The sequence below is a fragment of the Haliotis asinina genome, chromosome 3 (assembly GCF_037392515.1).
Source record: "Haliotis asinina isolate JCU_RB_2024 chromosome 3, JCU_Hal_asi_v2, whole genome shotgun sequence".
NCBI lineage: Eukaryota > Metazoa > Mollusca > Gastropoda > Lepetellida > Haliotidae > Haliotis > Haliotis asinina.
The window spans coordinates 8,591,144-8,615,198 of record NC_090282.1 but is presented as its reverse complement, the minus strand read 5'-3'; the positions used below and the strand labels follow the sequence as shown (position 1 = coordinate 8,615,198).

General features: G+C 41.7%; 7 non-coding genes across 7 annotated transcripts; all 7 read left to right on the top strand.

The window, feature by feature from the left end:
* The first annotated feature begins 4,463 nt into the window (after nucleotides 1-4,463).
* Nucleotides 4,464-4,535, top strand: Trnae-uuc (transfer RNA glutamic acid (anticodon UUC)). Its single transcript has one exon. It is a non-coding gene; the product is annotated as a tRNA-Glu (tRNA).
* A 3,119-nt stretch (nucleotides 4,536-7,654) lies between these two features.
* Trnae-uuc (transfer RNA glutamic acid (anticodon UUC)) lies at nucleotides 7,655-7,726 on the top strand. Its single transcript has one exon. It is a non-coding gene; the product is annotated as a tRNA-Glu (tRNA).
* A 7,105-nt stretch (nucleotides 7,727-14,831) lies between these two features.
* Nucleotides 14,832-14,903, top strand: Trnae-uuc (transfer RNA glutamic acid (anticodon UUC)). The gene has a single exon. It is a non-coding gene; the product is annotated as a tRNA-Glu (tRNA).
* A 734-nt stretch (nucleotides 14,904-15,637) lies between these two features.
* Nucleotides 15,638-15,709, top strand: Trnae-uuc (transfer RNA glutamic acid (anticodon UUC)). The gene has a single exon. It is a non-coding gene; the product is annotated as a tRNA-Glu (tRNA).
* A 723-nt stretch (nucleotides 15,710-16,432) lies between these two features.
* Trnae-uuc (transfer RNA glutamic acid (anticodon UUC)) lies at nucleotides 16,433-16,504 on the top strand. Its single transcript has one exon. It is a non-coding gene; the product is annotated as a tRNA-Glu (tRNA).
* A 3,130-nt stretch (nucleotides 16,505-19,634) lies between these two features.
* Trnae-uuc (transfer RNA glutamic acid (anticodon UUC)) lies at nucleotides 19,635-19,706 on the top strand. The gene has a single exon. It is a non-coding gene; the product is annotated as a tRNA-Glu (tRNA).
* Nucleotides 19,707-20,429: 723 nt separating this feature from the next.
* Trnae-uuc (transfer RNA glutamic acid (anticodon UUC)) lies at nucleotides 20,430-20,501 on the top strand. Its single transcript has one exon. It is a non-coding gene; the product is annotated as a tRNA-Glu (tRNA).
* The last annotated feature ends 3,554 nt before the right edge of the window (nucleotides 20,502-24,055 follow it).

Sequence of the window (24,055 nt, the reverse complement as noted above, 5' to 3'; positions counted from 1 at the left end):
TCAGGTAAGCCAATGTGTCATTGCGCAAGACTATCCCACCCCTTACACAACAGTTGTTGAAACACACCACCAGACGTTTCCCTCGGCAAGGGCACATAACTTCCACCACATCAGTCACATCTTAAAGTGAGCCCCATCTCGTCAGTTCCGTCTCTGTGGCGCAATCGGTTAGCGCGTTCGGCTGTTAACCGAAAGGTTGGTGGTTCAAGCCCACCCAGGGACGCACTTGCTTTTTGTAAACATCAGTACTTGATATTTCGCTCTTTTGGATTTTACAGATGTTTGTAGTTGACGCAAATACATGCTACAATACGATATATCAGTTTAAACAAGTCTCTAACACACTTGATATACATGTATTCATTAATGTCAGGTCGTCATTCTCATGCACAAGAACTCTGTGCACAAAGACGGCAGGAATACAGCCAGCATTCAGTCCTTCAACATTGCCTGTAAAATATCAGCTTCCAATGTGGTCTAGTGGTTAGGATTCCTGGCTTTCACCCAGGCGGCCCGGGTTCCATTCCCGGCATTGGAACAAATTCTTTTACCATCTGACAAGAAATTGAGTTCAATTTCAAGAAGTATATATTAGTCACGTGCAAAGTCAAAAGTAAAAGGCATGCATATTACGTCATAGGAATAAATTCCTGGCTTTGGAACAATTAATTCATCTCACAAGAAAGTGAGTTCACATCAAGAAGTATACATATGTCATGCGTACAGTCAGAAGTAAAATACATGCATCTAAAGTCCTAGATTTATCTTCATGTACATCCCAGTGTCCACATCTTCCAATACATACATCAGGTAAGCCAATGTGTCATTGTGCAAGACTATCCCACCCCTTACACAACAGTTGTTGAAACACACCACGAGAGCAAGGGCACATAGCTTCCACCACATCAGTCACATCTTAAAGTGAGCCCCATCTCGTCAGTTCCGTCTCTGTGGCGCAATCGGTTAGCGCGTTCGGCTGTTAACCGAAAGGTTGGTGGTTCAAGCCCACCCAGGGACGCACTTGCTTTTTGTAAACATCAGTACTTGATATTTCGCTCTTTTGGATTTTACAGATGTTTGTAGTTGACGCAAATACATGCTACAATACGATATATCAGTTTAAACAAGTCTCTAACACACTTGATATACATGTATTCATTAATGTCAGGTCGTCATTCTCATGCACAAGAACTCTGTGCACAAAGACGGCAGGAATACAGCCAGCATTCAGTCCTTCAACATTGCCTGTAAAATATCAGCTTCCAATGTGGTCTAGTGGTTAGGATTCCTGGCTTTCACCCAGGCGGCCCAGGTTCCATTCCCGGCATTGGAACAAATTCTTTTACCATCTGACAAGAAATTGAGTTCAATTTCAAGAAGTATATATTAGTCACGTGCAAAGTCAAAAGTAAAAGGCATGCATATTACGTCATAGGAATAAATTCCTGGCTTTGGAACAATTAATTCATCTCACAAGAAAGTGAGTTCACATCAAGAAGTATACATATGTCATGCGTACAGTCAGAAGTAAAATACATGCATCTAAAGTCCTAGATTTATCTTCATGTACATCCCAGTGTCCACATCTTCCAATACATACATCAGGTAAGCCAATGTGTCATTGTGCAAGACTATCCCACCCCTTACACAACAGTTGTTGAAACACACCACGAGAGCAAGGGCACATAGCTTCCACCACATCAGTCACATCTTAAAGTGAGCCCCATCTCGTCAGTTCCGTCTCTGTGGCGCAATCGGTTAGCGCGTTCGGCTGTTAACCGAAAGGTTGGTGGTTCAAGCCCACCCAGGGACGCACTTGCTTTTTGTAAACATCAGTACTTGATATTTCGCTCTTTTGGATTTTACAGATGTTTGTAGTTGACGCAAATACATGCTACAATACGATATATCAGTTTAAACAAGTCTCTAACACACTTGATATACATGTATTCATTAATGTCAGGTCGTCATTCTCATGCACAAGAACTCTGTGCACAAAGACGGCAGGAATACAGCCAGCATTCAGTCCTTCAACATTGCCTGTAAAATATCAGCTTCCAATGTGGTCTAGTGGTTAGGATTCCTGGCTTTCACCCAGGCGGCCCGGGTTCCATTCCCGGCATTGGAACAAATTCTTTTACCATCTGACAAGAAATTGAGTTCAATTTCAAGAAGTATATATTAGTCACGTGCAAAGTCAAAAGTAAAAGGCATGCATATTACGTCATAGGAATAAATTCCTGGCTTTGGAACAATTAATTCATCTCACAAGAAAGTGAGTTCACATCAAGAAGTATACATATGTCATGCGTACAGTCAGAAGTAAAATACATGCATCTAAAGTCCTAGATTTATCTTCATGTACATCCCAGTGTCCACATCTTCCAATAAATACATCAGGTAAGCCAATGTGTCATTGCGCAAGACTATCCCACCCCTTACACAACAGTTGTTGAAACACACCACCAGACGTTTCCCTCGGCAAGGGCACATAACTTCCACCACATCAGTCACATCTTAAAGTGAGCCCCATCTCGTCAGTTCCGTCTCTGTGGCGCAATCGGTTAGCGCGTTCGGCTGTTAACCGAAAGGTTGGTGGTTCAAGCCCACCCAGGGACGCACTTGCTTTTTGTAAACATCAGTACTTGATATTTCGCTCTTTTGGATTTTACAGATGTTTGTAGTTGACGCAAATACATGCTACAATACGATATATCAGTTTAAACAAGTCTCTAACACACTTGATATACATGTATTCATTAATGTCAGGTCGTCATTCTCATGCACAAGAACTCTGTGCACAAAGACGGCAGGAATACAGCCAGCATTCAGTCCTTCAACATTGCCTGTAAAATATCAGCTTCCAATGTGGTCTAGTGGTTAGGATTCCTGGCTTTCACCCAGGCGGCCCGGGTTCCATTCCCGGCATTGGAACAAATTCTTTTACCATCTGACAAGAAATTGAGTTCAATTTCAAGAAGTATATATTAGTCACGTGCAAAGTCAAAAGTAAAAGGCATGCATATTACGTCATAGGAATAAATTCCTGGCTTTGGAACAATTAATTCATCTCACAAGAAAGTGAGTTCACATCAAGAAGTATACATATGTCATGCGTACAGTCAGAAGTAAAATACATGCATCTAAAGTCCTAGATTTATCTTCATGTACATCCCAGTGTCCACATCTTCCAATACATACATCAGGTAAGCCAATGTGTCATTGTGCAAGACTATCCCACCCCTTACACAACAGTTGTTGAAACACACCACGAGAGCAAGGGCACATAGCTTCCACCACATCAGTCACATCTTAAAGTGAGCCCCATCTCGTCAGTTCCGTCTCTGTGGCGCAATCGGTTAGCGCGTTCGGCTGTTAACCGAAAGGTTGGTGGTTCAAGCCCACCCAGGGACGCACTTGCTTTTTGTAAACATCAGTACTTGATATTTCGCTCTTTTGGATTTTACAGATGTTTGTAGTTGACGCAAATACATGCTACAATACGATATATTAGTTTAAACAAGTCTCTAACACACTTGATATACATGTATTCATTAATGTCAGGTCGTCATTCTCATGCACAAGAACTCTGTGCACAAAGACGGCAGGAATACAGCCAGCATTCAGTCCTTCAACATTGCCTGTAAAATATCAGCTTCCAATGTGGTCTAGTGGTTAGGATTCCTGGCTTTCACCCAGGCGGCCCGGGTTCCATTCCCGGCATTGGAACAAATTCTTTTACCATCTGACAAGAAATTGAGTTCAATTTCAAGAAGTATATATTAGTCACGTGCAAAGTCAAAAGTAAAAGGCATGCATATTACGTCATAGGAATAAATTCCTGGCTTTGGAACAATTAATTCATCTCACAAGAAAGTGAGTTCACATCAAGAAGTATACATATGTCATGCGTACAGTCAGAAGTAAAATACATGCATCTAAAGTCCTAGATTTATCTTCATGTACATCCCAGTGTCCACATCTTCCAATAAATACATCAGGTAAGCCAATGTGTCATTGCGCAAGACTATCCCACCCCTTACACAACAGTTGTTGAAACACACCACCAGACGTTTCCCTCGGCAAGGGCACATAACTTCCACCACATCAGTCACATCTTAAAGTGAGCCCCATCTCGTCAGTTCCGTCTCTGTGGCGCAATCGGTTAGCGCGTTCGGCTGTTAACCGAAAGGTTGGTGGTTCAAGCCCACCCAGGGACGCACTTGCTTTTTGTAAACATCAGTACTTGATATTTCGCTCTTTTGGATTTTACAGATGTTTGTAGTTGACGCAAATACATGCTACAATACGATATATCAGTTTAAACAAGTCTCTAACACACTTGATATACATGTATTCATTAATGTCAGGTCGTCATTCTCATGCACAAGAACTCTGTGCACAAAGACGGCAGGAATACAGCCAGCATTCAGTCCTTCAACATTGCCTGTAAAATATCAGCTTCCAATGTGGTCTAGTGGTTAGGATTCCTGGCTTTCACCCAGGCGGCCCGGGTTCGATTCCCGGCATTGGAACAAATTCTTTTACCATCTGACAAGAAATTGAGTTCAATTTCAAGAAGTATATATTAGTCACGTGCAAAGTCAAAAGTAAAAGGCATGCATATTACGTCATAGGAATAAATTCCTGGCTTTGGAACAATTAATTCATCTCACAAGAAAGTGAGTTCACATCAAGAAGTATACATATGTCATGCGTACAGTCAGAAGTAAAATACATGCATCTAAAGTCCTAGATTTATCTTCATGTACATCCCAGTGTCCACATCTTCCAATACATACATCAGGTAAGCCAATGTGTCATTGTGCAAGACTATCCCACCCCTTACACAACAGTTGTTGAAACACACCACGAGAGCAAGGGCACATAGCTTCCACCACATCAGTCACATCTTAAAGTGAGCCCCATCTCGTCAGTTCCGTCTCTGTGGCGCAATCGGTTAGCGCGTTCGGCTGTTAACCGAAAGGTTGGTGGTTCAAGCCCACCCAGGGACGCACTTGCTTTTTGTAAACATCAGTACTTGATATTTCGCTCTTTTGGATTTTACAGATGTTTGTAGTTGACGCAAATACATGCTACAATACGATATATCAGTTTAAACAAGTCTCTAACACACTTGATATACATGTATTCATTAATGTCAGGTCGTCATTCTCATGCACAAGAACTCTGTGCACAAAGACGGCAGGAATACAGCCAGCATTCAGTCCTTCAACATTGCCTGTAAAATATCAGCTTCCAATGTGGTCTAGTGGTTAGGATTCCTGGCTTTCACCCAGGCGGCCCGGGTTCCATTCCCGGCATTGGAACAAATTCTTTTACCATCTGACAAGAAATTGAGTTCAATTTCAAGAAGTATATATTAGTCACGTGCAAAGTCAAAAGTAAAAGGCATGCATATTACGTCATAGGAATAAATTCCTGGCTTTGGAACAATTAATTCATCTCACAAGAAAGTGAGTTCACATCAAGAAGTATACATATGTCATGCGTACAGTCAGAAGTAAAATACATGCATCTAAAGTCCTAGATTTATCTTCATGTACATCCCAGTGTCCACATCTTCCAATAAATACATCAGGTAAGCCAATGTGTCATTGCGCAAGACTATCCCACCCCTTACACAACAGTTGTTGAAACACACCACCAGACGTTTCCCTCGGCAAGGGCACATAACTTCCACCACATCAGTCACATCTTAAAGTGAGCCCCATCTCGTCAGTTCCGTCTCTGTGGCGCAATCGGTTAGCGCGTTCGGCTGTTAACCGAAAGGTTGGTGGTTCAAGCCCACCCAGGGACGCACTTGCTTTTTGTAAACATCAGTACTTGATATTTCGCTCTTTTGGATTTTACAGATGTTTGTAGTTGACGCAAATACATGCTACAATACGATATATCAGTTTAAACAAGTCTCTAACACACTTGATATACATGTATTCATTAATGTCAGGTCGTCATTCTCATGCACAAGAACTCTGTGCACAAAGACGGCAGGAATACAGCCAGCATTCAGTCCTTCAACATTGCCTGTAAAATATCAGCTTCCAATGTGGTCTAGTGGTTAGGATTCCTGGCTTTCACCCAGGCGGCCCGGGTTCCATTCCCGGCATTGGAACAAATTCTTTTACCATCTGACAAGAAATTGAGTTCAATTTCAAGAAGTATATATTAGTCACGTGCAAAGTCAAAAGTAAAAGGCATGCATATTACGTCATAGGAATAAATTCCTGGCTTTGGAACAATTAATTCATCTCACAAGAAAGTGAGTTCACATCAAGAAGTATACATATGTCATGCGTACAGTCAGAAGTAAAATACATGCATCTAAAGTCCTAGATTTATCTTCATGTACATCCCAGTGTCCACATCTTCCAATACATACATCAGGTAAGCCAATGTGTCATTGTGCAAGACTATCCCACCCCTTACACAACAGTTGTTGAAACACACCACGAGAGCAAGGGCACATAGCTTCCACCACATCAGTCACATCTTAAAGTGAGCCCCATCTCGTCAGTTCCGTCTCTGTGGCGCAATCGGTTAGCGCGTTCGGCTGTTAACCGAAAGGTTGGTGGTTCAAGCCCACCCAGGGACGCACTTGCTTTTTGTAAACATCAGTACTTGATATTTCGCTCTTTTGGATTTTACAGATGTTTGTAGTTGACGCAAATACATGCTACAATACGATATATCAGTTTAAACAAGTCTCTAACACACTTGATATACATGTATTCATTAATGTCAGGTCGTCATTCTCATGCACAAGAACTCTGTGCACAAAGACGGCAGGAATACAGCCAGCATTCAGTCCTTCAACATTGCCTGTAAAATATCAGCTTCCAATGTGGTCTAGTGGTTAGGATTCCTGGCTTTCACCCAGGCGGCCCGGGTTCCATTCCCGGCATTGGAACAAATTCTTTTACCATCTGACAAGAAATTGAGTTCAATTTCAAGAAGTATATATTAGTCACGTGCAAAGTCAAAAGTAAAAGGCATGCATATTACGTCATAGGAATAAATTCCTGGCTTTGGAACAATTAATTCATCTCACAAGAAAGTGAGTTCACATCAAGAAGTATACATATGTCATGCGTACAGTCAGAAGTAAAATACATGCATCTAAAGTCCTAGATTTATCTTCATGTACATCCCAGTGTCCACATCTTCCAATACATACATCAGGTAAGCCAATGTGTCATTGTGCAAGACTATCCCACCCCTTACACAACAGTTGTTGAAACACACCACGAGAGCAAGGGCACATAGCTTCCACCACATCAGTCACATCTTAAAGTGAGCCCCATCTCGTCAGTTCCGTCTCTGTGGCGCAATCGGTTAGCGCGTTCGGCTGTTAACCGAAAGGTTGGTGGTTCAAGCCCACCCAGGGACGCACTTGCTTTTTGTAAACATCAGTACTTGATATTTCGCTCTTTTGGATTTTACAGATGTTTGTAGTTGACGCAAATACATGCTACAATACGATATATCAGTTTAAACAAGTCTCTAACACACTTGATATACATGTATTCATTAATGTCAGGTCGTCATTCTCATGCACAAGAACTCTGTGCACAAAGACGGCAGGAATACAGCCAGCATTCAGTCCTTCAACATTGCCTGTAAAATATCAGCTTCCAATGTGGTCTAGTGGTTAGGATTCCTGGCTTTCACCCAGGCGGCCCGGGTTCGATTCCCGGCATTGGAACAAATTCTTTTACCATCTGACAAGAAATTGAGTTCAATTTCAAGAAGTATATATTAGTCACGTGCAAAGTCAAAAGTAAAAGGCATGCATATTACGTCATAGGAATAAATTCCTGGCTTTGGAACAATTAATTCATCTCACAAGAAAGTGAGTTCACATCAAGAAGTATACATATGTCATGCGTACAGTCAGAAGTAAAATACATGCATCTAAAGTCCTAGATTTATCTTCATGTACATCCCAGTGTCCACATCTTCCAATAAATACATCAGGTAAGCCAATGTGTCATTGCGCAAGACTATCCCACCCCTTACACAACAGTTGTTGAAACACACCACCAGACGTTTCCCACGGCAAGGGCACATAGCTTCCACCACATCAGTCACATCTTAAAGTGAGCCCCATCTCGTCAGTTCCGTCTCTGTGGCGCAATCGGTTAGCGCGTTCGGCTGTTAACCGAAAGGTTGGTGGTTCAAGCCCACCCAGGGACGCACTTGCTTTTTGTAAACATCAGTACTTGATATTTCGCTCTTTTGGATTTTACAGATGTTTGTAGTTGACGCAAATACATGCTACAATACGATATATCAGTTTAAACAAGTCTCTAACACACTTGATATACATGTATTCATTAATGTCAGGTCGTCATTCTCATGCACAAGAACTCTGTGCACAAAGACGGCAGGAATACAGCCAGCATTCAGTCCTTCAACATTGCCTGTAAAATATCAGCTTCCAATGTGGTCTAGTGGTTAGGATTCCTGGCTTTCACCCAGGCGGCCCGGGTTCCATTCCCGGCATTGGAACAAATTCTTTTACCATCTGACAAGAAATTGAGTTCAATTTCAAGAAGTATATATTAGTCACGTGCAAAGTCAAAAGTAAAAGGCATGCATATTACGTCATAGGAATAAATTCCTGGCTTTGGAACAATTAATTCATCTCACAAGAAAGTGAGTTCACATCAAGAAGTATACATATGTCATGCGTACAGTCAGAAGTAAAATACATGCATCTAAAGTCCTAGATTTATCTTCATGTACATCCCAGTGTCCACATCTTCCAATACATACATCAGGTAAGCCAATGTGTCATTGTGCAAGACTATCCCACCCCTTACACAACAGTTGTTGAAACACACCACGAGAGCAAGGGCACATAGCTTCCACCACATCAGTCACATCTTAAAGTGAGCCCCATCTCGTCAGTTCCGTCTCTGTGGCGCAATCGGTTAGCGCGTTCGGCTGTTAACCGAAAGGTTGGTGGTTCAAGCCCACCCAGGGACGCACTTGCTTTTTGTAAACATCAGTACTTGATATTTCGCTCTTTTGGATTTTACAGATGTTTGTAGTTGACGCAAATACATGCTACAATACGATATATCAGTTTAAACAAGTCTCTAACACACTTGATATACATGTATTCATTAATGTCAGGTCGTCATTCTCATGCACAAGAACTCTGTGCACAAAGACGGCAGGAATACAGCCAGCATTCAGTCCTTCAACATTGCCTGTAAAATATCAGCTTCCAATGTGGTCTAGTGGTTAGGATTCCTGGCTTTCACCCAGGCGGCCCGGGTTCCATTCCCGGCATTGGAACAAATTCTTTTACCATCTGACAAGAAATTGAGTTCAATTTCAAGAAGTATATATTAGTCACGTGCAAAGTCAAAAGTAAAAGGCATGCATATTACGTCATAGGAATAAATTCCTGGCTTTGGAACAATTAATTCATCTCACAAGAAAGTGAGTTCACATCAAGAAGTATACATATGTCATGCGTACAGTCAGAAGTAAAATACATGCATCTAAAGTCCTAGATTTATCTTCATGTACATCCCAGTGTCCACATCTTCCAATAAATACATCAGGTAAGCCAATGTGTCATTGCGCAAGACTATCCCACCCCTTACACAACAGTTGTTGAAACACACCACCAGACGTTTCCCTCGGCAAGGGCACATAGCTTCCACCACATCAGTCACATCTTAAAGTGAGCCCCATCTCGTCAGTTCCGTCTCTGTGGCGCAATCGGTTAGCGCGTTCGGCTGTTAACCGAAAGGTTGGTGGTTCAAGCCCACCCAGGGACGCACTTGCTTTTTGTAAACATCAGTACTTGATATTTCGCTCTTTTGGATTTTACAGATGTTTGTAGTTGACGCAAATACATGCTACAATACGATATATCAGTTTAAACAAGTCTCTAACACACTTGATATACATGTATTCATTAATGTCAGGTCGTCATTCTCATGCACAAGAACTCTGTGCACAAAGACGGCAGGAATACAGCCAGCATTCAGTCCTTCAACATTGCCTGTAAAATATCAGCTTCCAATGTGGTCTAGTGGTTAGGATTCCTGGCTTTCACCCAGGCGGCCCGGGTTCCATTCCCGGCATTGGAACAAATTCTTTTACCATCTGACAAGAAATTGAGTTCAATTTCAAGAAGTATATATTAGTCACGTGCAAAGTCAAAAGTAAAAGGCATGCATATTACGTCATAGGAATAAATTCCTGGCTTTGGAACAATTAATTCATCTCACAAGAAAGTGAGTTCACATCAAGAAGTATACATATGTCATGCGTACAGTCAGAAGTAAAATACATGCATCTAAAGTCCTAGATTTATCTTCATGTACATCCCAGTGTCCACATCTTCCAATACATACATCAGGTAAGCCAATGTGTCATTGTGCAAGACTATCCCACCCCTTACACAACAGTTGTTGAAACACACCACGAGAGCAAGGGCACATAGCTTCCACCACATCAGTCACATCTTAAAGTGAGCCCCATCTCGTCAGTTCCGTCTCTGTGGCGCAATCGGTTAGAGCGTTCGGCTGTTAACCGAAAGGTTGGTGGTTCAAGCCCACCCAGGGACGCACTTGCTTTTTGTAAACATCAGTACTTGATATTTCGCTCTTTTGGATTTTACAGATGTTTGTAGTTGACGCAAATACATGCTACAATACGATATATCAGTTTAAACAAGTCTCTAACACACTTGATATACATGTATTCATTAATGTCAGGTCGTCATTCTCATGCACAAGAACTCTGTGCACAAAGACGGCAGGAATACAGCCAGCATTCAGTCCTTCAACATTGCCTGTAAAATATCAGCTTCCAATGTGGTCTAGTGGTTAGGATTCCTGGCTTTCACCCAGGCGGCCCGGGTTCCATTCCCGGCATTGGAACAAATTCTTTTACCATCTGACAAGAAATTGAGTTCAATTTCAAGAAGTATATATTAGTCACGTGCAAAGTCAAAAGTAAAAGGCATGCATATTACGTCATAGGAATAAATTCCTGGCTTTGGAACAATTAATTCATCTCACAAGAAAGTGAGTTCACATCAAGAAGTATACATATGTCATGCGTACAGTCAGAAGTAAAATACATGCATCTAAAGTCCTAGATTTATCTTCATGTACATCCCAGTGTCCACATCTTCCAATACATACATCAGGTAAGCCAATGTGTCATTGTGCAAGACTATCCCACCCCTTACACAACAGTTGTTGAAACACACCACGAGAGCAAGGGCACATAGCTTCCACCACATCAGTCACATCTTAAAGTGAGCCCCATCTCGTCAGTTCAGTCTCTGTGGCGCAATCGGTTAGCGCGTTCGGCTGTTAACCGAAAGGTTGGTGGTTCAAGCCCACCCAGGGACGCACTTGCTTTTTGTAAACATCAGTACTTGATATTTCGCTCTTTTGGATTTTACAGATGTTTGTAGTTGACGCAAATACATGCTACAATACGATATATCAGTTTAAACAAGTCTCTAACACACTTGATATACATGTATTCATTAATGTCAGGTCGTCATTCTCATGCACAAGAACTCTGTGCACAAAGACGGCAGGAATACAGCCAGCATTCAGTCCTTCAACATTGCCTGTAAAATATCAGCTTCCAATGTGGTCTAGTGGTTAGGATTCCTGGCTTTCACCCAGGCGGCCCGGGTTCCATTCCCGGCATTGGAACAAATTCTTTTACCATCTGACAAGAAATTGAGTTCAATTTCAAGAAGTATATATTAGTCACGTGCAAAGTCAAAAGTAAAAGGCATGCATATTACGTCATAGGAATAAATTCCTGGCTTTGGAACAATTAATTCATCTCACAAGAAAGTGAGTTCACATCAAGAAGTATACATATGTCATGCGTACAGTCAGAAGTAAAATACATGCATCTAAAGTCCTAGATTTATCTTCATGTACATCCCAGTGTCCACATCTTCCAATACATACATCAGGTAAGCCAATGTGTCATTGTGCAAGACTATCCCACCCCTTACACAACAGTTGTTGAAACACACCACGAGAGCAAGGGCACATAGCTTCCACCACATCAGTCACATCTTAAAGTGAGCCCCATCTCGTCAGTTCCGTCGCTGTGGCGCAATCGGTTAGCGCGTTCGGCTGTTAACCGAAAGGTTGGTGGTTCAAGCCCACCCAGGGACGCACTTGCTTTTTGTAAACATCAGTACTTGATATTTCGCTCTTTTGGATTTTACAGATGTTTGTAGTTGACGCAAATACATGCTACAATACGATATATCAGTTTAAACAAGTCTCTAACACACTTGATATACATGTATTCATTAATGTCAGGTCGTCATTCTCATGCACAAGAACTCTGTGCACAAAGACGGCAGGAATACAGCCAGCATTCAGTCCTTCAACATTGCCTGTAAAATATCAGCTTCCAATGTGGTCTAGTGGTTAGGATTCCTGGCTTTCACCCAGGCGGCCCGGGTTCCATTCCCGGCATTGGAACAAATTCTTTTACCATCTGACAAGAAATTGAGTTCAATTTCAAGAAGTATATATTAGTCACGTGCAAAGTCAAAAGTAAAAGGCATGCATATTACGTCATAGGAATAAATTCCTGGCTTTGGAACAATTAATTCATCTCACAAGAAAGTGAGTTCACATCAAGAAGTATACATATGTCATGCGTACAGTCAGAAGTAAAATACATGCATCTAAAGTCCTAGATTTATCTTCATGTACATCCCAGTGTCCACATCTTCCAATACATACATCAGGTAAGCCAATGTGTCATTGTGCAAGACTATCCCACCCCTTACACAACAGTTGTTGAAACACACCACGAGAGCAAGGGCACATAGCTTCCACCACATCAGTCACATCTTAAAGTGAGCCCCATCTCGTCAGTTCCGTCTCTGTGGCGCAATCGGTTAGCGCGTTCGGCTGTTAACCGAAAGGTTGGTGGTTCAAGCCCACCCAGGGACGCACTTGCTTTTTGTAAACATCAGTACTTGATATTTCGCTCTTTTGGATTTTACAGATGTTTGTAGTTGACGCAAATACATGCTACAATACGATATATCAGTTTAAACAAGTCTCTAACACACTTGATATACATGTATTCATTAATGTCAGGTCGTCATTCTCATGCACAAGAACTCTGTGCACAAAGACGGCAGGAATACAGCCAGCATTCAGTCCTTCAACATTGCCTGTAAAATATCAGCTTCCAATGTGGTCTAGTGGTTAGGATTCCTGGCTTTCACCCAGGCGGCCCGGGTTCCATTCCCGGCATTGGAACAAATTCTTTTACCATCTGACAAGAAATTGAGTTCAATTTCAAGAAGTATATATTAGTCACGTGCAAAGTCAAAAGTAAAAGGCATGCATATTACGTCATAGGAATAAATTCCTGGCTTTGGAACAATTAATTCATCTCACAAGAAAGTGAGTTCACATCAAGAAGTATACATATGTCATGCGTACAGTCAGAAGTAAAATACATGCATCTAAAGTCCTAGATTTATCTTCATGTACATCCCAGTGTCCACATCTTCCAATACATACATCAGGTAAGCCAATGTGTCATTGTGCAAGACTATCCCACCCCTTACACAACAGTTGTTGAAACACACCACGAGAGCAAGGGCACATAGCTTCCACCACATCAGTCACATCTTAAAGTGAGCCCCATCTCGTCAGTTCCGTCGCTGTGGCGCAATCGGTTAGCGCGTTCGGCTGTTAACCGAAAGGTTGGTGGTTCAAGCCCACCCAGGGACGCACTTGCTTTTTGTAAACATCAGTACTTGATATTTCGCTCTTTTGGATTTTACAGATGTTTGTAGTTGACGCAAATACATGCTACAATACGATATATCAGTTTAAACAAGTCTCTAACACACTTGATATACATGTATTCATTAATGTCAGGTCGTCATTCTCATGCACAAGAACTCTGTGCACAAAGACGGCAGGAATACAGCCAGCATTCAGTCCTTCAACATTGCCTGTAAAATATCAGCTTCCAATGTGGTCTAGTGGTTAGGATTCCTGGCTTTCACCCAGGCGGCCCGGGTTCCATTCCCGGCATTGGAACAAATTCTTTTACCATCTGACAAGAAATTGAGTTCAATTTCAAGAAGTATATATTAGTCACGTGCAAAGTCAAAAGTAAAAGGCATGCATATTACGTCATAGGAATAAATTCCTGGCTTTGGAACAATTAATTCATCTCACAAGAAAGTGAGTTCACATCAAGAAGTATACATATGTCATGCGTACAGTCAGAAGTAAAATACATGCATCTAAAGTCCTAGATTTATCTTCATGTACATCCCAGTGTCCACATCTTCCAATACATACATCAGGTAAGCCAATGTGTCATTGTGCAAGACTATCCCACCCCTTACACAACAGTTGTTGAAACACACCACGAGAGCAAGGGCACATAGCTTCCACCACATCAGTCACATCTTAAAGTGAGCCCCATCTCGTCAGTTCCGTCGCTGTGGCGCAATCGGTTAGCGCGTTCGGCTGTTAACCGAAAGGTTGGTGGTTCAAGCCCACCCAGGGACGCACTTGCTTTTTGTAAACATCAGTACTTGATATTTCGCTCTTTTGGATTTTACAGATGTTTGTAGTTGACGCAAATACATGCTACAATACGATATATCAGTTTAAACAAGTCTCTAACACACTTGATATACATGTATTCATTAATGTCAGGTCGTCATTCTCATGCACAAGAACTCTGTGCACAAAGACGGCAGGAATACAGCCAGCATTCAGTCCTTCAACATTGCCTTTAAAATATCAGCTTCCAATGTGGTCTAGTGGTTAGGATTCCTGGCTTTCACCCAGGCGGCCCGGGTTCGATTCCCGGCATTGGAACAAATTCTTTTACCATCTGACAAGAAATTGAGTTCAATTTCAAGAAGTATATATTAGTCACGTGCAAAGTCAAAAGTAAAAGGCATGCATATTACGTCATAGGAATAAATTCCTGGCTTTGGAACAATTAATTCATCTCACAAGAAAGTGAGTTCACATCAAGAAGTATACATATGTCATGCGTACAGTCAGAAGTAAAATACATGCATCTAAAGTCCTAGATTTATCTTCATGTACATCCCAGTGTCCACATCTTCCAATAAATACATCAGGTAAGCCAATGTGTCATTGCGCAAGACTATCCCACCCCTTACACAACAGTTGTTGAAACACACCACCAGACGTTTCCCTCGGCAAGGGCACATAACTTCCACCACATCAGTCACATCTTAAAGTGAGCCCCATCTCGTCAGTTCCGTCTCTGTGGCGCAATCGGTTAGCGCGTTCGGCTGTTAACCGAAAGGTTGGTGGTTCAAGCCCACCCAGGGACGCACTTGCTTTTTGTAAACATCAGTACTTGATATTTCGCTCTTTTGGATTTTACAGATGTTTGTAGTTGACGCAAATACATGCTACAATACGATATATCAGTTTAAACAAGTCTCTAACACACTTGATATACATGTATTCATTAATGTCAGGTCGTCATTCTCATGCACAAGAACTCTGTGCACAAAGACGGCAGGAATACAGCCAGCATTCAGTCCTTCAACATTGCCTGTAAAATATCAGCTTCCAATGTGGTCTAGTGGTTAGGATTCCTGGCTTTCACCCAGGCGGCCCGGGTTCGATTCCCGGCATTGGAACAAATTCTTTTACCATCTGACAAGAAACTGAGTTCAATTTCAAGAAGTATATATTAGTCACGTGCAAAGTCAAAAGTAAAAGGCATGCATATTACGTCATAGGAATAAATTCCTGGCTTTGGAACAATTAATTCATCTCACAAGAAAGTGAGTTCACATCAAGAAGTATACATATGTCATGCGTACAGTCAGAAGTAAAATACATGCATCTAAAGTCCTAGATTTATCTTCATGTACATCCCAGTGTCCACATCTTCCAATACATACATCAGGTAAGCCAATGTGTCATTGTGCAAGACTATCCCACCCCTTACACAATAGTTGTTGAAACACACCACGAGAGCAAGGGCACATAGCTTCCACCACATCAGTCACATCTTAAAGTGAGCCCCATCTCGTCAGTTCCGTCGCTGTGGCGCAATCGGTTAGCGCGTTCGGCTGTTAACCGAAAGGTTGGTGGTTCAAGCCCACCCAGGGACGCACTTGCTTTTTGTAAACATCAGTACTTGATATTTCGCTCTTTTGGATTTTACAGATGTTTGTAGTTGACGCAAATACATGCTACAATACGATATATCAGTTTAAACAAGTCTCTAACACACTTGATATACATGTATTCATTAATGTCAGGTCGTCATTCTCATGCACAAGAACTCTGTGCACAAAGACGGCAGGAATACAGCCAGCATTCAGTCCTTCAACATTGCCTTTAAAATATCAGCTTCCAATGTGGTCTAGTGGTTAGGATTCCTGGCTTTCACCCAGGCGGCCCGGGTTCGATTCCCGGCATTGGAACAAATTCTTTTACCATCTGACAAGAAATTGAGTTCAATTTCAAGAAGTATATATTAGTCACGTGCAAAGTCAAAAGTAAAAGGCATGCATATTACGTCATAGGAATAAATTCCTGGCTTTGGAACAATTAATTCATCTCACAAGAAAGTGAGTTCACATCAAGAAGTATACATATGTCATGCGTACAGTCAGAAGTAAAATACATGCATCTAAAGTCCTAGATTTATCTTCATGTACATCCCAGTGTCCACATCTTCCAATAAATACATCAGGTAAGCCAATGTGTCATTGCGCAAGACTATCCCACCCCTTACACAACAGTTGTTGAAACACACCACCAGACGTTTCCCTCGGCAAGGGCACATAACTTCCACCACATCAGTCACATCTTAAAGTGAGCCCCATCTCGTCAGTTCCGTCTCTGTGGCGCAATCGGTTAGCGCGTTCGGCTGTTAACCGAAAGGTTGGTGGTTCAAGCCCACCCAGGGACGCACTTGCTTTTTGTAAACATCAGTACTTGATATTTCGCTCTTTTGGATTTTACAGATGTTTGTAGTTGACGCAAATACATGCTACAATACGATATATCAGTTTAAACAAGTCTCTAACACACTTGATATACATGTATTCATTAATGTCAGGTCGTCATTCTCATGCACAAGAACTCTGTGCACAAAGACGGCAGGAATACAGCCAGCATTCAGTCCTTCAACATTGCCTGTAAAATATCAGCTTCCAATGTGGTCTAGTGGTTAGGATTCCTGGCTTTCACCCAGGCGGCCCGGGTTCGATTCCCGGCACTGGAACAAATTCTTTTACCATCTGACAAGAAACTGAGTTCAATTTCAAGAAGTATATATTAGTCACGTGCAAAGTCAAAAGTAAAAGGCATGCATATTACGTCATAGGAATAAATTCCTGGCTTTGGAACAATTAATTCATCTCACAAGAAAGTGAGTTCACATCAAGAAGTATACATATGTCATGCGTACAGTCAGAAGTAAAATACATGCATCTAAAGTCCTAGATTTATCTTCATGTACATCCCAGTGTCCACATCTTCCAATACATACATCAGGTAAGCCAATGTGTCATTGTGCAAGACTATCCCACCCCTTACACAATAGTTGTTGAAACACACCACGAGAGCAAGGGCACATAACTTCCACCACATCAGTCACATCTTAAAGTGAGCCCCATCTCGTCAGTTCCGTCTCTGTGGCGCAATCGGTTAGCGCGTTCGGCTGTTAACCGAAAGGTTGGTGGTTCAAGCCCACCCAGGGACGCACTTGCTTTTTGTAAACATCAGTACTTGATATTTCGCTCTTTTGGATTTTACAGATGTTTGTAGTTGACGCAAATACATGCTACAATACGATATATCAGTTTAAACAAGTCTCTAACACACTTGATATACATGTATTCATTAATGTCAGGTCGTCATTCTCATGCACAAGAACTCTGTGCACAAAGACGGCAGGAATACAGCCAGCATTCAGTCCTTCAACATTGCCTGTAAAATATCAGCTTCCAATGTGGTCTAGTGGTTAGGATTCCTGGCTTTCACCCAGGCGGCCCGGGTTCCATTCCCGGCATTGGAACAAATTCTTTTACCATCTGACAAGAAATTGAGTTCAATTTCAAGAAGTATATATTAGTCACGTGCAAAGTCAAAAGTAAAAGGCATGCATATTACGTCATAGGAATAAATTCCTGGCTTTGGAACAATTAATTCATCTCACAAGAAAGTGAGTTCACATCAAGAAGTATACATATGTCATGCGTACAGTCAGAAGTAAAATACATGCATCTAAAGTCCTAGATTTATCTTCATGTACATCCCAGTGTCCACATCTTCCAATACATACATCAGGTAAGCCAATGTGTCATTGTGCAAGACTATCCCACCCCTTACACAACAGTTGTTGAAACACACCACGAGAGCAAGGGCACATAGCTTCCACCACATCAGTCACATCTTAAAGTGAGCCCCATCTCGTCAGTTCCGTCTCTGTGGCGCAATCGGTTAGCGCGTTCGGCTGTTAACCGAAAGGTTGGTGGTTCAAGCCCACCCAGGGACGCACTTGCTTTTTGTAAACATCAGTACTTGATATTTCGCTCTTTTGGATTTTACAGATGTTTGTAGTTGACGCAAATACATGCTACAATACGATATATCAGTTTAAACAAGTCTCTAACACACTTGATATACATGTATTCATTAATGTCAGGTCGTCATTCTCATGCACAAGAACTCTGTGCACAAAGACGGCAGGAATACAGCCAGCATTCAGTCCTTCAACATTGCCTGTAAAATATCAGCTTCCAATGTGGTCTAGTGGTTAGGATTCCTGGCTTTCACCCAGGCGGCCCGGGTTCCATTCCCGGCATTGGAACAAATTCTTTTACCATCTGACAAGAAATTGAGTTTAATTTCAAGAAGTATATATTAGTCACGTGCAAAGTCAAAAGTAAAAGGCATGCATATTACGTCATAGGAATAAATTCCTGGCTTTGGAACAATTAATTCATCTCACAAGAAAGTGAGTTCACATCAAGAAGTATACATATGTCATGCGTACAGTCAGAAGTAAAATACATGCATCTAAAGTCCTAGATTTATCTTCATGTACATCCCAGTGTCCACATCTTCCAATAAATACATCAGGTAAGCCAATGTGTCATTGCGCAAGACTATCCCACCCCTTACACAACAGTTGTTGAAACACACCACCAGACGTTTCCCTCGGCAAGGGCACATAACTTCCACCACATCAGTCACATCTTAAAGTGAGCCCCATCTCGTCAGTTCCGTCTCTGTGGCGCAATCGGTTAGCGCGTTCGGCTGTTAACCGAAAGGTTGGTGGTTCAAGCCCACCCAGGGACGCACTTGCTTTTTGTAAACATCAGTACTTGATATTTCGCTCTTTTGGATTTTACAGATGTTTGTAGTTGACGCAAATACATGCTACAATACGATATATCAGTTTAAACAAGTCTCTAACACACTTGATATACATGTATTCATTAATGTCAGGTCGTCATTCTCATGCACAAGAACTCTGTGCACAAAGACGGCAGGAATACAGCCAGCATTCAGTCCTTCAACATTGCCTGTAAAATATCAGCTTCCAATGTGGTCTAGTGGTTAGGATTCCTGGCTTTCACCCAGGCGGCCCGGGTTCGATTCCCGGCATTGGAACAAATTCTTTTACCATCTGACAAGAAACTGAGTTCAATTTCAAGAAGTATATATTAGTCACGTGCAAAGTCAAAAGTAAAAGGCATGCATATTACGTCATAGGAATAAATTCCTGGCTTTGGAACAATTAATTCATCTCACAAGAAAGTGAGTTCACATCAAGAAGTATACATATGTCATGCGTACAGTCAGAAGTAAAATACATGCATCTAAAGTCCTAGATTTATCTTCATGTACATCCCAGTGTCCACATCTTCCAATACATACATCAGGTAAGCCAATGTGTCATTGTGCAAGACTATCCCACCCCTTACACAATAGTTGTTGAAACACACCACGAGAGCAAGGGCACATAGCTTCCACCACATCAGTCACATCTTAAAGTGAGCCCCATCTCGTCAGTTCCGTCGCTGTGGCGCAATCGGTTAGCGCGTTCGGCTGTTAACCGAAAGGTTGGTGGTTCAAGCCCACCCAGGGACGCACTTGCTTTTTGTAAACATCAGTACTTGATATTTCGCTCTTTTGGATTTTACAGATGTTTGTAGTTGACGCAAATACATGCTACAATACGATATATCAGTTTAAACAAGTCTCTAACACACTTGATATACATGTATTCATTAATGTCAGGTCGTCATTCTCATGCACAAGAACTCTGTGCACAAAGACGGCAGGAATACAGCCAGCATTCAGTCCTTCAACATTGCCTTTAAAATATCAGCTTCCAATGTGGTCTAGTGGTTAGGATTCCTGGCTTTCACCCAGGCGGCCCGGGTTCGATTCCCGGCATTGGAACAAATTCTTTTACCATCTGACAAGAAATTGAGTTCAATTTCAAGAAGTATATATTAGTCACGTGCAAAGTCAAAAGTAAAAGGCATGCATATTACGTCATAGGAATAAATTCCTGGCTTTGGAACAATTAATTCATCTCACAAGAAAGTGAGTTCACATCAAGAAGTATACATATGTCATGCGTACAGTCAGAAGTAAAATACATGCATCTAAAGTCCTAGATTTATCTTCATGTACATCCCAGTGTCCACATCTTCCAATAAATACATCAGGTAAGCCAATGTGTCATTGCGCAAGACTATCCCACCCCTTACACAACAGTTGTTGAAACACACCACCAGACGTTTCCCTCGGCAAGGGCACATAACTTCCACCACATCAGTCACATCTTAAAGTGAGCCCCATCTCGTCAGTTCCGTCTCTGTGGCGCAATCGGTTAGCGCGTTCGGCTGTTAACCGAAAGGTTGGTGGTTCAAGCCCACCCAGGGACGCACTTGCTTTTTGTAAACATCAGTACTTGATATTTCGCTCTTTTGGATTTTACAGATGTTTGTAGTTGACGCAAATACATGCTACAATACGATATATCAGTTTAAACAAGTCTCTAACACACTTGATATACATGTATTCATTAATGTCAGGTCGTCATTCTCATGCACAAGAACTCTGTGCACAAAGACGGCAGGAATACAGCCAGCATTCAGTCCTTCAACATTGCCTGTAAAATATCAGCTTCCAATGTGGTCTAGTGGTTAGGATTCCTGGCTTTCACCCAGGCGGCCCGGGTTCGATTCCCGGCACTGGAACAAATTCTTTTACCATCTGACAAGAAACTGAGTTCAATTTCAAGAAGTATATATTAGTCACGTGCAAAGTCAAAAGTAAAAGGCATGCATATTACGTCATAGGAATAAATTCCTGGCTTTGGAACAATTAATTCATCTCACAAGAAAGTGAGTTCACATCAAGAAGTATACATATGTCATGCGTACAGTCAGAAGTAAAATACATGCATCTAAAGTCCTAGATTTATCTTCATGTACATCCCAGTGTCCACATCTTCCAATACATACATCAGGTAAGCCAATGTGTCATTGTGCAAGACTATCCCACCCCTTACACAATAGTTGTTGAAACACACCACGAGAGCAAGGGCACATAACTTCCACCACATCAGTCACATCTTAAAGTGAGCCCCATCTCGTCAGTTCCGTCTCTGTGGCGCAATCGGTTAGCGCGTTCGGCTGTTAACCGAAAGGTTGGTGGTTCAAGCCCACCCAGGGACGCACTTGCTTTTTGTAAACATCAGTACTTGATATTTCGCTCTTTTGGATTTTACAGATGTTTGTAGTTGACGCAAATACATGCTACAATACGATATATCAGTTTAAACAAGTCTCTAACACACTTGATATACATGTATTCATTAATGTCAGGTCGTCATTCTCATGCACAAGAACTCTGTGCACAAAGACGGCAGGAATACAGCCAGCATTCAGTCCTTCAACATTGCCTGTAAAATATCAGCTTCCAATGTGGTCTAGTGGTTAGGATTCCTGGCTTTCACCCAGGCGGCCCGGGTTCCATTCCCGGCATTGGAACAAATTCTTTTACCATCTGACAAGAAATTGAGTTCAATTTCAAGAAGTATATATTAGTCACGTGCAAAGTCAAAAGTAAAAGGCATGCATATTACGTCATAGGAATAAATTCCTGGCTTTGGAACAATTAATTCATCTCACAAGAAAGTGAGTTCACATCAAGAAGTATACATATGTCATGCGTACAGTCAGAAGTAAAATACATGCATCTAAAGTCCTAGATTTATCTTCATGTACATCCCAGTGTCCACATCTTCCAATACATACATCAGGTAAGCCAATGTGTCATTGTGCAAGACTATCCCACCCCTTACACAACAGTTGTTGAAACACACCACGAGAGCAAGGGCACATAGCTTCCACCACATCAGTCACATCTTAAAGTGAGCCCCATCTCGTCAGTTCCGTCTCTGTGGCGCAATCGGTTAGCGCGTTCGGCTGTTAACCGAAAGGTTGGTGGTTCAAGCCCACCCAGGGACGCACTTGCTTTTTGTAAACATCAGTACTTGATATTTCGCTCTTTTGGATTTTACAGATGTTTGTAGTTGACGCAAATACATGCTACAATACGATATATCAGTTTAAACAAGTCTCTAACACACTTGATATACATGTATTCATTAATGTCAGGTCGTCATTCTCATGCACAAGAACTCTGTGCACAAAGACGGCAGGAATACAGCCAGCATTCAGTCCTTCAACATTGCCTGTAAAATATCAGCTTCCAATGTGGTCTAGTGGTTAGGATTCCTGGCTTTCACCCAGGCGGCCCGGGTTCCATTCCCGGCATTGGAACAAATTCTTTTACCATCTGACAAGAAATTGAGTTTAATTTCAAGAAGTATATATTAGTCACGTGCAAAGTCAAAAGTAAAAGGCATGCATATTACGTCATAGGAATAAATTCCTGGCTTTGGAACAATTAATTCATCTCACAAGAAAGTGAGTTCACATCAAGAAGTATACATATGTCATGCGTACAGTCAGAAGTAAAATACATGCATCTAAAGTCCTAGATTTATCTTCATGTACATCCCAGTGTCCACATCTTCCAATAAATACATCAGGTAAGCCAATGTGTCATTGCGCAAGACTATAGCAACGCTTACACAACAGTTGTTGAAACACACCACCAGACGTTTCCCTCGGCAAGGGCACATAGCTTCCACCACATCAGTCACATCTTAAAGTGAGCCCCATCTCGTCAGTTCCGTCTCTGTGGCGCAATCGGTTAGCGCGTTCGGCTGTTAACCGAAAGGTTGGTGGTTCAAGCCCACCCAGGGACGCACTTGCTTTTTGTAAACATCAGTACTTGATATTTCGCTCTTTTGGATTTTACAGATGTTTGTAGTTGACGCAAATACATGCTACAATACGATATATCAGTTTAAACAAGTCTCTAACACACTTGATATACATGTATTCATTAATGTCAGGTCGTCATTCTCATGCACAAGAACTCTGTGCACAAAGACGGCAGGAATACAGCCAGCATTCAGTCCTTCAACATTGCCTGTAAAATATCAGCTTCCAATGTGGTCTAGTGGTTAGGATTCCTGGCTTTCACCCAGGCGGCCCGGGTTCCATTCCCGGCATTGGAACAAATTCTTTTACCATCTGACAAGAAATTGAGTTCAATTTCAAGAAGTATATATTAGTCACGTGCAAAGTCAAAAGTAAAAGGCATGCATATTACGTCATAGGAATAAATTCCTGGCTTTGGAACAATTAATTCATCTCACAAGAAAGTGAGTTCACATCAAGAAGTATACATATGTCATGCGTACAGTCAGAAGTAAAATACATGCATCTAAAGTCCTAGATTTATCTTCATGTACATCCCAGTGTCCACATCTTCCAATACATACATCAGGTAAGCCAATGTGTCATTGTGCAAGACTATCCCACCCCTTACACAACAGTTGTTGAAACACACCACGAGAGCAAGGGCAC